At 34.1% G+C, this 14,835-nt stretch overlaps 6 non-coding genes across 6 annotated transcripts; all 6 read right to left on the bottom strand.

The window, feature by feature from the left end:
- Nucleotides 1–2,202: 2,202 nt before the first annotated feature.
- On the bottom strand, nucleotides 2,203–2,314 carry trnaf-aaa. The gene is made up of 2 exons: nucleotides 2,277–2,314; nucleotides 2,203–2,248 (listed from the first exon to the last, which is right to left on the bottom strand). It is a non-coding gene; the product is annotated as a tRNA-Phe (tRNA).
- A 1,603-nt stretch (nucleotides 2,315–3,917) lies between these two features.
- On the bottom strand, nucleotides 3,918–4,029 carry trnaf-aaa. Its single transcript has 2 exons — nucleotides 3,992–4,029; nucleotides 3,918–3,963 (listed from the first exon to the last, which is right to left on the bottom strand). It is a non-coding gene; the product is annotated as a tRNA-Phe (tRNA).
- Nucleotides 4,030–4,819: 790 nt separating this feature from the next.
- On the bottom strand, nucleotides 4,820–4,931 carry trnaf-aaa. The gene is made up of 2 exons: nucleotides 4,894–4,931; nucleotides 4,820–4,865 (listed from the first exon to the last, which is right to left on the bottom strand). It is a non-coding gene; the product is annotated as a tRNA-Phe (tRNA).
- Nucleotides 4,932–5,738: 807 nt separating this feature from the next.
- trnal-caa lies at nucleotides 5,739–5,850 on the bottom strand. Its single transcript has 2 exons — nucleotides 5,813–5,850; nucleotides 5,739–5,784 (listed from the first exon to the last, which is right to left on the bottom strand). It is a non-coding gene; the product is annotated as a tRNA-Leu (tRNA).
- Nucleotides 5,851–6,197: 347 nt separating this feature from the next.
- trnal-caa lies at nucleotides 6,198–6,309 on the bottom strand. Its single transcript has 2 exons — nucleotides 6,272–6,309; nucleotides 6,198–6,243 (listed from the first exon to the last, which is right to left on the bottom strand). It is a non-coding gene; the product is annotated as a tRNA-Leu (tRNA).
- Nucleotides 6,310–7,575: 1,266 nt separating this feature from the next.
- trnal-caa lies at nucleotides 7,576–7,687 on the bottom strand. The gene is made up of 2 exons: nucleotides 7,650–7,687; nucleotides 7,576–7,621 (listed from the first exon to the last, which is right to left on the bottom strand). It is a non-coding gene; the product is annotated as a tRNA-Leu (tRNA).
- Between the last annotated feature and the right edge of the window lie 7,148 nt (nucleotides 7,688–14,835).

Raw genomic sequence — 14,835 nt, 5'->3', positions numbered from 1 at the left:
CGACAAAGAGCTACTTTTTAAAGGAAAAAGCCGTGTCAGAAGAGGGATTTGAACCCTCGCCTCCAATCGGAGACCAGAATAACCCTGTAACTAGGAAGGATTCTTACCTTGAGTCTGGCGCCTTAGACCATCCTGACAATTAAAAATTCTTAAAATTCATATTTTTTCATGATTCTGTAACATAACGTCTGATATGTCTGATGGAAACATGCAGATCTTAAGATACAAAGAAAAATAAACAAAAAACGTTAAAAGCTAATGAAAGATATAGTAAAAAACATTTTTTTATGGAATTTGCGTAACTTTTTTAATTCTAAACTAGGCATATGATGACATGTGTCGAACGATTTTTCGCATTTCATGTGTTGTCTGTTCTCAAACTATGACATATATCAAACGATTAATCACTGTTCATGTGTATCCTTTTCACCAATTGGAGAATTTTTCGGTATTGACAAAGAGCTACATTTTTAAGGCAAAAGCTGTGTCAGAAGAGGACTTTGAACCCTCACCTCCAATCGGAGACCAGAATACCCCTGTAACTAGGAAGGATTCTCACCTTGAGTCTGGTGCCTTAGACCACTCGGCCATCCTGACAATTACAAATTCTTAAAATTCATATTTTTTCATGATTCTGTAACATAACGTCTGATATGTCTGATGGAAACATGCAGATCTTCAGATACAAAGAAAAATAAATAAAAAACGTTAAAAGGTAGTGAAAGATATAGTAAAAAAACCTTTTTTTATGGAATTTGAGTAACTTTTTGAATTCTAAACTAGGCATATGATGACATGTGTCGAACGATTATTCGCATTACATGTGTTGTCTGTTCTCAAACTATGACATATATCAAACGATTAATCACTGTTCATGTGTTTTCCTTTCACCATTTGGAGAATTTTTCGGTATTGACAAAGAGCTACTTTTTTAAGGCAAAAGCTGTGTCAGAAGAGGAATTTGATCCCTAGCCTCCAATCGGAGACCAGAATACCCATGTAACTAGGAAGGATTCTCACCTTGAGTCTGGCGCCTTAGACCACTCGGTCAAGCTGACAACTAAAAATGCTTAAAATTTTAAGCTAATGAAAGATATAGTAAAAAACATTTTTTTATGCAACTTGCGTAACTTTTTTAATTCTAAACTAGGCATATGATGACATGTGTCGAACGATTATTCGCATTTCATGTGTTGTCTGTTCTCAAACTATGGCATCTATCAAACGATTAATCACTGTTCATGTGTTTTCTTTTCAACATTTGGAGAATTTTTCGGTATTGACAAAGAGCTACTTTTTTAAGGAAAAAGCCGTGTCAGAAGAGGGATTTGAACCCTCGCCTCCAATCGGAGACCAGAATAACCCTGTAACTAGGAAGGATTCTCACCTTGAGTCTGGCGCCTTAGACCATCCTGACAATTAAAAATTCTTAAAATTCATATTTTTTCATGATTCTGTAACATAACGTCTGATATGTCTGATGGAAACATGCAGATCTTAAGATACAAAGAAAAATAAACAAAAAACGTTAAAAGCTAATGAAAGATATAGTAAAAACATTTTTTTATGGAATTTGCGTAACTTTTTTAATTCTAAACTAGGCATATGATGACATGTGTCGAACGATTTTTCGCATATCATGTGTTGTCTGTTCTCAAACTATGACATATATCAAACGATTAATCACTGTTCATGTGTTTTCTTTTCACCATTTGGAGAATTTTTCGGTATTGACTAAGAGCTACTTTTTCAAGGCAAAAGCCGTGTCAGAAGAGGGATTTGAACCCTCGCCTTCAATCGGAGACCAGAATACCCCTGTAACTAGGAAGGATTCTCACCTTTAGTTTGGCGCCTTAGACCACTCGGTCAAGCTGACAACTAAAAATGCTTAAAATTCATTTTTTTTCATGATTCTGTAACATAACATCTGATATGTCTGATGGAAACATGCAGATCTTAAGATACAATGAAAAATAAAGAAAAAACGTTAAAAGGTAATGAAAGATATAGTAAAAAACATTTTTTTATGGAATTTGAGTAACTTTTTGAATTCTAATCGAACGATTATTCGCATTTCATGTGTTGTCTGTTCTCAAACTATGACATATATCAAAAGATTAATCACTGTTCATGTGTTTTCCTTTCACCATTTGGAGAATTTTTCGGTATTGACAAAGAGCTTCATTTTTCAGGCAAAAGTTATGTCAGAAGAGGGATTTGAACCCTCGCCTCCAATCGGAGACCAGAATACCCCTGTAACTAGGAAGGATTCTCACCTTTAGTCTGGCGCCTTAGACCACTCGGCCATCCTGACAATTACAAATCCTTAAAATTGATATTTTTTCATAATTCTGTAACATAACGTCTGATATGTCTGATGAAAACATGCAGATCTTAAGATACAAAGAAAAATCAACAAAAAACGTTAAAAGCTAATGAAAGATATAGTAAAAAACATTTTTGTATGGAATTTGAGTAACTTTTTGAATTCTAAACTAGGCATATGATGACATGTGTCGAACGATTTTTCGCATTTCATGTGTTGTCTGTTCTCAAACTGTGACATATATCAAACAATTAATCACTGTTCATGTGTTTTCCTTTCACCATTTGGAGAATTTTTTCGGTATTGACAAAGAGCTACTTTTTTAAGGCAAAAACTGTGCCAGAAGAGGAATTTGAACCCTAGCCTACAATCGGAGACCAGAATACCCCTGTAACTAGGAAGGATTCTCACCTTGAGTCTGGCGCCTTAGACCACTCGGTCAAGCTGACAACTAAAAATGCTTAAAATTTTAAGCTAATGAAAGATATAGTAAAAAACATTTTTTTATGGAACTTGCGTAACTTTTTTAATTCTAAACTAGGCATATGATGACATGTGTCGAACGATTATTCGCATTTCATGTGTTGTCTGTTCTCAAACTATGGCATCTATCAAACGATTAATCACTGTTCATGTGTTTTCTTTTCAACATTTGGAGAATTTTTCGGTATTGACAAAGAGCTACTTTTTTAAGGAAAAGCCGTGTCAGAAGAGGGATTTGAACCCTCGCCTCCAATCGGAGACCAGAATAACCCTGTAACTAGGAAGGATTCTCACCTTGAGTCTGGCGCCTTAGACCATCCTGACAATTAAAAATTCTTAAAATTCATATTTTTTCATGATTCTGTAACATAACGTCTGATATGTCTGATGGAAACATGCAGATCTTAAGATACAAAGAAAAATAAACAAAAAACGTTAAAAGCTAATGAAAGATATAGTAAAAACATTTTTTTATGGAATTTGCGTAACTTTTTTAATTCTAAACTAGGCATATGATGACATGTGTCGAACGATTTTTCGCATTTCATGTGTTGTCTGTTCTCAAACTATGACATATATCAAACGATTAATCACTGTTCATGTGTTTTCTTTTCACCATTTGGAGAATTTTTCGGTATTGACAAAGAGCTACTTTTTTAAGGCAAAAGCCGTGTCAGAAGAGGGATTTGAACCCTCGCCTTCAATCGGAGACCAGAATACCCCTGTAACTAGGAAGGATTCTCACCTTTAGTTTGGCGCCTTAGACCACTCGGTCAAGCTGACAACTAAAAATGCTTAAAATTCATTTTTTTCATGATTCTGTAACATAACATCTGATATGTCTGATGGAAACATGCAGATCTTAAGATACAATGAAAAATAAAGAAAAAACGTTAAAAGGTAATGAAAGATATAGTAAAAAACATTTTTTTATGGAATTTGAGTAACTTTTTGAATTCTAATCGAACGATTATTCGCATTGCATGTGTTGTCTGTTCTCAAACTATGACATATATCAAAAGATTAATCACTGTTCATGTGTTTTCCTTTCACCATTTGGAGAATATTTCGGTATTGACAAAGAGCTTCATTTTTCAGGCAAAAGTTATGTCAGAAGAGGGATTTGAACCCTCGCCTCCAATCGGAGACCAGAATACCCCTGTAACTAGGAAGGATTCTCACCTTTAGTTTGGCGCCTTAGACCACTCGGCCATCCTGACAATTACAAATCCTTAAAATTGATATTTTTTCATAATTCTGTAACATAACGTCTGATATGTCTGAAGAAAACATGCAGATCTTAAGATACAATGAAAAATCAACAAAAAACGTTAAAAGCTAATGAAAGATATAGTAAAAAACATTTTTGTATGGAATTTGAGTAACTTTTTGAATTCTAAACTAGGCATATGATGACATGTGTCGAACGATTTTTCGCATTTCATGTGTTGTCTGTTCTCAAACTGTGACATATATCAAACAATTAATCACTGTTCATGTGTTTTCCTTTCACCATTTGGAGAATTTTTTCGGTATTGACAAAGAGCTACTTTTTTAAGGCAAAAACTGTGCCAGAAGAGGAATTTGAACCCTAGCCTACAATCAGAGACCAGAATACCCCTGTAACTAGGAAGGATTCTCAACTTGAGTCTGGCGCCTTAGACCACTCGGCCATCCTGACAATTACAAATCCTTAAAATTAATATTTTTTCATAATTCTGTAACATAACGTCTGATATGTCTGATGGAAACATGCAGATCTTAAAATACAAAGAAAAATAAAAAACAAAAAATGTTAAAAGCTCATGAAAGATATAGTAAAAAACATTTTTTTATGGAATTTGAGTAACTTTTTGAATTCTAAACGAACGATTATTCGCATTTCATGTGTTGTCTGTTCTCAAACTATGACATATATCAAAAGATTAATCACTGTTCATGTGTTTTCCTTTCACCATTTGGAGAATATTTCGGTATTGACAAAGAGCTTCATTTTTCAGGCAAAACTTATGTCAGAAGAGGGATTTGAACCCTCGCCTCCAATCGGAGACCAGAATACCCCTGTAACTAGGAAGGATTCTCACCTTTAGTTAGGCGCCTTAGACCACTCGGCCATCCTGACAATTACAAATCCTTAAAATTGATATTTTTTCATAATTCTGTAACATAACGTCTGATATGTCTGATGAAAACATGCAGATCTTAAGATACAAAGAAAAATCAACAAAAAACGTTAAAAGCTAATGAAAGATATAGTAAAAAACATTTTTGTATGGAATTTGAGTAACTTTTTGAATTCTAAACTAGGCATATGATGACATGTGTCGAACGATTTTTCGCATTTCATGTGTTGTCTGTTCTCAAACTGTGACATATATCAAACGATTAATCACTGTTCATGTGTTTTCCTTTCACCATTTGGAGAATTTTTTCGGTATTGACAAAGAGCTACTTTTTTAAGGCAAAAACTGTGCCAGAAGAGGAATTTGAACCCTAGCCTACAATCGGAGACCAGAATTCCCCTGTAACTAGGAAGGATTCTCACCTTGAGTCTGGCGCGTTAGACCACTCGGCCATCCTGACAATTACAAATTCTTAAAATTCATATTTTTTAATGATTCTGTAACATAACGTCTGATATGTCTGATGGAAACATGCAGATCTAAAGATACAAAGAAAAATAAACAAAAAACGTTAAAAGCTAATGAAAGATATAGTAAAAAACTTTTTTTATGGAATTTGAGTAACTTTTTGAATTCTAAACGAGGCATATGATGACATGTGTCGAACGATTTTTCGCATTTCATGTGTTGTCTGTTCTCAAACTATGACATATATCAAACGATTAATCACTGTTCATGAGTTTTCCTTTCACCATTTGGAGAATTTTTCAGTATTGACAAAGAGCTATTTTTTAATGCAAAAATGGTGTCAGAAGAGGGATTTGAACCCTCGCCTCCAATTGGAGACCAGAAAACCCCTGTAAGTAGGAAGGACTCTCACCTTGAGTCTGGCGCCTTAGACCACTCGGCCATCCTGACAATTACATATCCTAAAAAATCATATTTTTTCATGATTCTGTAACATAACGTCTGATATGTCTGATGGAAACATGCAGATCTTAAGATACAAAGAAAAATAAACAAAAACGTTAAAAGCTAATGAAAGATATAGTAAAAAATATTTTTTTATGGAATTTGAGTATCTTTTTAATTTCTAAACTAGGCATGTGATGACATTTGTCGAACGATTATTCACATTTCATGTGTTGTCTGTTCTCAAACTATGGCATCTATCAAACGATTAATCACTGTTCATGTGTTTTCTTTTCACCATTTAGAGAATTTTTCGGTATTGACAAAGAGCTACTTTTTTAAGGAAAAAGCCGTGTCAGAAGAGGGATTTGAACCCTCGCCTCCAATCAGAGACCAGAATACCCCTGTAAGTAGGAAGGATTCTCACCTTGAGTCTGGCACCTTAGACCACTCGGCCATCCTGACAATTATGAATCCTTAAAATTCATATTTTTTCATAATTCTGTAACATACCGTCTGATATGTCTGATGGAAACATGCAGATCTTAAGATACAAAGAAAAATCAACAAAAAACGTTAAAAGCTAATGAAAGATATAGTAAAAAACATTTTTTATGGAATTTGAGTATCTTTTTGAATTCTAAACGAGGCATATGATGACATGTGTCGAAAGATTATTCGCATTTCATGTGTTGTCTGTTCTCAAACTATGGCATCTATCAAACGATTAATCACTGTTCATGTGTTTTCTTTTCACCATTTGGAGAATTTTTCGGTATTGACAAAGAGCTACTTTTTTAAGGCAAAAGCATTGTCAGAAGAGGGATTTGAACCCTCGCCTCCAATCGGAGACCAGAATACCCCTGTAACTAGGAAGGATTCTCACCTTGAGTCTGGCGCCTTAGACCACTCGGCCATCCTAAAAATTAAAAATTCTTAAATTTCATATTTTTTCATGATTCTATAACATAACCTCTGATATGTCTGATTGAAACTTGCAGATCTTAAGATACAAAGAAAAAATCAACAAAAAACGTTAAAAGCTAATGAAAGATATAGTAAAAAACTTTTTTAATGGAATTTGAGTAACTTTTTGAATTCTAAACGAGGCATATGATGACATGTGTCGAACGATTATTCGCATTTCATGTGTTGTCTGTTCTCAAACTATGGCATCTATCAAACGATTAATCACTGTTCATGTGTTTTCTTTTCACCATTTGGAGAATTTTTCGGTATTGACAAAGAGCTACATTTTTAAGGCAAAAGCTTTGTCAGAAGAGGGATTTGAACCCTCGCCTCCAATCGGAGACCAGAATACCCCTGTAACTAGGAAGGATTCTCACCTTGAGACTGGCGCCTTAGACCACACGGCCATCCTGACAATTAAAAATTCTTAAAATTCATATTTTTTCATGATTCTGTAACATAACCTCTGATATGTCTGATGGAAACATGCAGATCTTAAGATACAAAGAAAAATAAACAAAAACGTTAAAAGCTAATGAAAGATATAGTAAAAAACATTTTTTTATGGAATTTGAGTATCTTTTTAATTTCTAAACTAGGCATGTGATGACATTTGTCGAACGATTATTCGCATTTCATGTGTTGTCTGTTCTCAAACTATGGCATCTATCAAAAGATTAATCACTGTTCATGTGTTTTCTTTTCACCATTTGGAGAATTTTTTGGTTTTGACAAAGAGCTACATTTTTAAGGCAAATGCCGTGTCAGAAAAGGGATTTGAACCCTCGCCTCCAATCGGAGACCAGAATACCTATGTAACTAGGAAGGATTCTCACCTTGAGTCTGGCGCCTTAGACCACTCGGCCATCCTGACAATTAAAAATTCATAAAATTCATATTTTTTCATGATTCTGTAACATAACCTCTGATATGTTTGATGGAAACTTGCAGATCTTAAGATACAAAGAAAAATCAACAAAAAACGTTCAAAGCTAATGAAAGATATAGTAAAAAACATTTTTTATGGAATTTGAGTAACTTTTTGAATTCTAAACGAGGCATATGATGACATGTGTGGAACGATTATTCGCATTTCATGTGTTGTCTGTTCTCAAACTATGGCATCTATCAAACGATTAATCACTGTTCATGTGTTTTCTTTTCACCATTTGGAGAATTTTTCGGTATTGACAAAGAGCAACTTTGTTAAGGCAAAAGCAGTGTCAGAAGAGGGATTTAAACCATCGCCTCCAATCAGAGACCAGAATACCCGTGTAACTAGGAAGGATTCTCACCTTGAGTCTGGCGCCTTAGACCACTCAGCCATCCTGACACCTACAAATCCTTCAAATTCATATTTTTTCATGATTCTATAACTTAACGTCTGATATGTCTGATGGAAACATGCAGATCTTAAGATACAAAGAAAAATAAACAAAAAACTTTAAAAGCTAATGAAAGATATAGTAAAAAAACATTTTTTTATGGAATTTGCGTAACTTTTTTAATTCTAAACTAGGCATATGATGACATGTGTCGAACGATTTTTCGCATTTCATGTGTTGTCTGTTCTCAAACTATGACATATCAAACGATTAATCACTGTTCATGTGTTTTCTTTTCACCATTTGGAGAATTTTTCGGTATTGACAAAGAGCTACTTTTTTAAGGCAAAAGCCGTGTCAGAAGAGGGATTTGAACCCTCGCCTCCAATCGGAGACCAGAATAACCCTGTAACAAGGAAGGATTCTCACCTTGAGTCTGGCGCCTTAGAACATCCTGACAATTAAAAATTCTTAAAATTCATATTTTTTCATGATTCTGTAACATAACGTCTGATATGTCTGATGGAAACATGCAGATCTTCAGATACAAAGAAAAATAAAAAACAAAAAACGTTAAAAGCTCATGAAAGATATAGTAAAAAACATTTTTTTATGGAATTTGAGTAACTTTTTGAATTCTAAACTAGGCATATGATGACATTTGTCGAACGATTATTCGCATTTCATGTATTGTCTGTTCTCAAACTATGGCATCTATCAAACGATTAATCACTGTTCATGTGTTTTCCTTTCACCATTTGGAGAATTTTTTCGGTATTGACAAAGAGCTACTTTTTTAAGGCAAAAACTGTGCCAGAAGAGGAATTTGAACCCTAGCCTACAATCGGAGACCAGAATACCCCTGTAACTAGGAAGGATTCTCACCTTGAGTCTGGAGCCTTAGACCACTCGGCCATCCTGACAATTACAAATTCTTAAAATTCATATTTTTTTATGATTCTGTAACATAACGTCTGATAAGTCTGATGGAAACATGCAGATCTTCAGATACAAAGAAAAATAAAAAACAAAAAACGTTAAAAGCTCATGAAAGATATAGTAAAAAAAAATTTAAAATGAAATTTGAGTAACTTTTTGAATTCTAAACTAGGCATATGATGACATGTGTCGAACGATTATTCGCATTTCATGTGTTGTTTGTTCTCAAACTATGGCATCTATCAAACGATTTATCACTGTTCATGTGTTTTCTTTTCACCATTTGGAGAATTTTTCGGTATTGACAAAGAGCTACTTTTTAAAGGCAAAAACTGTGCGAGAAGAGGAATTTGAACCCTAGCCTCCAATCTGAGACGAGAATACCCCTGTAACTAGGAAGGATTCTCACCTTGAGTCTGGCGCCTTAGACCACTCTGCCATCCTGACAATTACAAATCCTTAAAATTCATATTTTTTCATGATTCTGTAACATAACGTCTGATATGTCTGATGGAAACATGCAGATCTTAAGATACAAAGAAAAATAAACAAAAAACGTTAAAAGCTAATGAAAGATATAGTAAAAAACATTTTTGTATGGAATTTGAGTAACTTTTTGAATTCTAAACTAGGCATATGATGACATGTGTCGAACGATTATTCGCATTTCATGTCTTGTCTGTCCTCAAACTATGACATATATCAAACGATTAATCACTGTTCATGAGTTTTCCTTTCACCATTTGGAGAATTCTTCGTTATTGACAAAGAGCTACTTTTTAAGGCAAAAACTGTGCCAGAAGAGGAATTTGATCCCTAGCATCCAATCGGAGACCAGAATACCCCTGTAACTAGGAAGGATTCTCACCTTGAGTCTGGCGCCTTAGACCACTCGGCCATCCTGACAATTACAAATCCTTAAAATTCATATTTTTTCATGATTCTATAACTTAACGTCTGATATGTCTGATGGAAACATGCAGATCTTAAGATACAAAGAAAAATAAACAAAAAACGTTAAAAGCTAATGAAAGATATAGTAAAAAACATTTTTGTATGGAATTTGAGTAACTTTTTGAATTCTAAACTAGGCATATGATGACATGTGTCGAACGATTATTCGCATTTCATGTCTTGTCTGTCCTCAAACTATGACATATATCAAACGATTAATCACTGTTCATGAGTTTTCCTTTCACCATTTGGAGAATTCTTCGGTATTGACAAAGAGCTACTTTTTTAAGGCAAAAACTGTGCCAGAAGAGGAATTTGATCCCTAGCATCCAATCGGAGACCAAAATACCCCTGTAACTAGGAAGGATTCTCAACTTGAGTCTGGCGCTTTAGACCACTCGGCCATCCTGACAATTACAAATCCTTAAAATTCATATTTTTTCATAATTCTGTAACATAACGTATGATATGTCTGATGGAAACATGCAGATCTTAAAATACAAAGAAAAATAAAAAACAAAAAATGTTAAAAGCTCATGAAAGATATAGTAAAAAAATTTTTTTAATGGAATTTGAGTAACTTTTTAAATTCTAAACTAGGCATATGATGACATGTGTCGAACGATTATTCGCATTTCACGTGTTGTCTGTTCTCAAACTATGACATATCAAACGATTAATCACTGTTCATGTGTTTTCTTTTCACCATTTGGAGAATTTTTCGGTATTGAGAAAGAGCTACTTTTTTAAGGCAAAAGCCGTGTCAGAAGAGGGATTTGAACCCTCGCCTCCAATCGGAGACCAGAATAACCCTGTAACAAGGAAGGATTCTCACCTTGAGTCTGGCGCCTTAGACCATCCTGACAATTAAAAATTCTTAAAATTCATATTTTTTCATGATTCTGTAACATAACGTCTGATATGTCTGATGGAAACATGCAGATCTTCAGATACAAAGAAAAATAAAAAACAAAAAACGTTAAAAGCTCATGAAAGATATAGTAAAAAACATTTTTTTATGGAATTTGAGTAACTTTTTGAATTCTAAACTAGGCATATGATGACATTTGTCGAACGATTATTCGCATTTCATGTATTGTCTGTTCTCAAACTATGGCATCTATCAAACGATTAATCACTGTTCATGTGTTTTCCTTTCACCATTTGGAGAATTTTTTCGGTATTGACAAAGAGCTACTTTTTTAAGGCAAAAACTGTGCCAGAAGAGGAATTTGAACCCTAGCCTACAATCAGAGACCAGAATACCCCTGTAACTAGGAAGGATTCTCACCTTGAGTCTGGAGCCTTAGACCACTCGGCCATCCTGACAATTACAAATTCTTAAAATTCATATTTTTTTATGATTCTGTAACATAACGTCTGATAAGTCTGATGGAAACATGCAGATCTTCAGATACAAAGAAAAATAAAAAACAAAAAACGTTAAAAGCTCATGAAAGATATAGTAAAACAATTTTTTTAATGAAATTTGAGTAACTTTTTGAATTCTAAACTAGGCATATGATGACATGTGTCGAACGATTATTCGCATTTCATGTGTTGTTTGTTCTCAAACTATGGCATCTATCAAACGATTTATCACTGTTCATGTGTTTTCTTTTCACCATTTGGAGAATTTTTCGGTATTGACAAAGAGCTACTTTTTAAAGGCAAAAACTGTGCGAGAAGAGGAATTTGAACCCTAGCCTCCAATCTGAGACGAGAATACCCCTGTAACTAGGAAGGATTCTCACCTTGAGTCTGGCGCCTTAGACCACTCTGCCATCCTGACAATTACAAATCCTTAAAATTCATATTTTTTCATGATTCTGTAACATAACGTCTGATATGTCTGATGGAAACATGCAGATCTTAAGATACAAAGAAAAATAAACAAAAAACGTTAAAAGCTAATGAAAGATATAGTAAAAAACATTTTTGTATGGAATTTGAGTAACTTTTTGAATTCTAAACTAGGCATATGATGACATGTGTCGAACGATTATTCGCATTTCATGTCTTGTCTGTCCTCAAACTATGACATATATCAAACGATTAATTACTGTTCATGAGTTTTCCTTTCACCATTTGGAGAATTCTTCGTTATTGACAAAGAGCTACTTTTTTAAGGCAAAAACTGTGCCAGAAGAGGAATTTGATCCCTAGCATCCAATCGGAGACCAGAATACCCCTGTAACTAGGAAGGATTCTCACCTTGAGTCTGGCGCCTTAGACCACTCGGCCATCCTGACAATTACAAATCCTTAAAATTCATATTTTTTCATGATTCTATAACTTAACGTCTGATATGTCTGATGGAAACATGCAGATCTTAAGATACAAAGAAAAATAAACAAAAAACGTTAAAAGCTAATGAAAGATATAGTAAAAAACATTTTTGTATGGAATTTGAGTAACTTTTTGAATTCTAAACTAGGCATATGATGACATGTGTCGAACGATTATTCGCATTTCATGTCTTGTCTGTCCTCAAACTATGACATATATCAAACGATTAATCACTGTTCATGAGTTTTCCTTTCACCATTTGGAGAATTCTTCGGTATTGACAAAGAGCTACTTTTTAAGGCAAAAACTGTGCCAGAAGAGGAATTTGATCCCTAGCATCCAATCGGAGACCAAAATACCCCTGTAACTAGGAAGGATTCTCAACTTGAGTCTGGCGCTTTAGACCACTCGGCCATCCTGACAATTACAAATCCTTAAAATTCATATTTTTTCATAATTCTGTAACATAACGTATGATATGTCTGATGGAAACATGCAGATCTTAAAATACAAAGAAAAATAAAAAACAAAAAATGTTAAAAGCTCATGAAAGATATAGTAAAAAATTTTTTTTTATGGAATTTGAGTAACTTTTTGAATTCTAAACTAGGCATATGATGACATGTGTCGAACGATTATTCGCATTTCATGTGTTGTTTGTTCTCAAACTATGGCATCTATCAAACGATTTATCACTGTTCATGTGTTTTCTTTTCACCATTTGGAGAATTTTTCGGTATTGACAAAGAGCTACTTTTTAAAGGCAAAAACTGTGCGAGAAGAGGAATTTGAACCCTAGCCTCCAATCTGAGACGAGAAAACCCCTGTAAATAGGAAGGATTCTCACCTTGAGTCTGGCGCCTTAGACCACTCGGCCATCCTGACAATTACAAATCCTTAAAATTCATATTTTTTCATGATTCTGTAACATAACGTCTGATATGTCTGATGGAAACATGCAGATCTTAAGATACAAAGAAAAATAAACAAAAAACGTTAAAAGCTAATGAAAGATATAGTAAAAAACATTTTTGTATGGAATTTGAGTAACTTTTTGAATTCTAAACTAGGCATATGATGACATGTGTCGAACGATTATTCGCATTTCATGTCTTGTCTGTCCTCAAACTATGACATATATCAAACGATTAATCACTGTTCATGAGTTTTCCTTTCACCATTTGGAGAATTCTTCGGTATTGACAAAGAGCTACTTTTTTAAGGCAAAAACTGTGCCAGAAGAGGAATTTGATCCCTAGCATCCAATCGGAGACCAAAATACCCCTGTAACTAGGAAGGATTCTCAACTTGAGTCTGGCGCTTTAGACCACTCGGCCATCCTGACAATTACAAATTCTTAAAATTCATATTTTTTTATGATTCTGTAACATAACGTCTGATAAGTCTGATGGAAACATGCAGATCTTCAGATACAAAGAAAAATAAAAAACAAAAAACGTTAAAAGCTCATGAAAGATATAGTAAAACAATTTTTTTAATGAAATTTGAGTAACTTTTTGAATTCTGAACTAGGCATATGATGACATGTGTCGAACGATTATTCGCATTTCATGTGTTGTTTGTTCTCAAACTATGGCATCTATCAAACGATTTATCACTGTTCATGTGTTTTCTTTTCACCATTTGGAGAATTTTTCGGTATTGACAAAGAGCTACTTTTTAAAGGCAAAAACTGTGCGAGAAGAGGAATTTGAACCCTAGCCTCCAATCTGAGACGAGAATACCCCTGTAACTAGGAAGGATTCTCACCTTGAGTCTGGCGCCTTAGACCACTCTGCCATCCTGACAATTACAAATCCTTAAAATTCATATTTTTTCATGATTCTGTAACATAACGTCTGATATGTCTGATGGAAACATGCAGATCTTAAGATACAAAGAAAAATAAACAAAAAACGTTAAAAGCTAATGAAAGATATAGTAAAAAACATTTTTGTATGGAATTTGAGTAACTTTTTGAATTCTAAACTAGGCATATGATGACATGTGTCGAACGATTATTCGCATTTCACGTGTTGTCTGTCCTCAAACTATGACATATATCAAACGATTAATCACTGTTCATGAGTTTTCCTTTCACCATTTGGAGAATTCTTCGTTATTGACAAAGAGCTACTTTTTTAAGGCAAAAACTGTGCCAGAAGAGGAATTTGATCCCTAGCATCCAATCGGAGACCAGAATACCCCTGTAACTAGGAAGGATTCTCACCTTGAGTCTGGCGCCTTAGACCACTCGGCCATCCTGACAATTAAAAATTCTTAAAATTCATATTTTTTCATGATTCTGTAACATAACATCTGATATGTCTGATGGAAACATGCAGATCTTAAGATACAAAGAAAAATAAACAAAAAACGTTAAAAGCTAATGAAAGATATAGTAAAAAACATTTTTGTATGGAATTTGAGTAACTTTTTGAATTCTAAACGAGGCATATGATGACATGTGTCGAACGATTTTTCGCATTTCATGTGTTGTCTGTTCTCAAACTAT

This window comes from Oncorhynchus gorbuscha, linkage group LG05, assembly GCF_021184085.1.
Source record: "Oncorhynchus gorbuscha isolate QuinsamMale2020 ecotype Even-year linkage group LG05, OgorEven_v1.0, whole genome shotgun sequence".
Taxonomy (NCBI): domain Eukaryota; kingdom Metazoa; phylum Chordata; class Actinopteri; order Salmoniformes; family Salmonidae; genus Oncorhynchus; species Oncorhynchus gorbuscha.
Note: the sequence above shows the minus strand (reverse complement) of the source record. Positions and strands in the feature narration are given on the sequence as shown.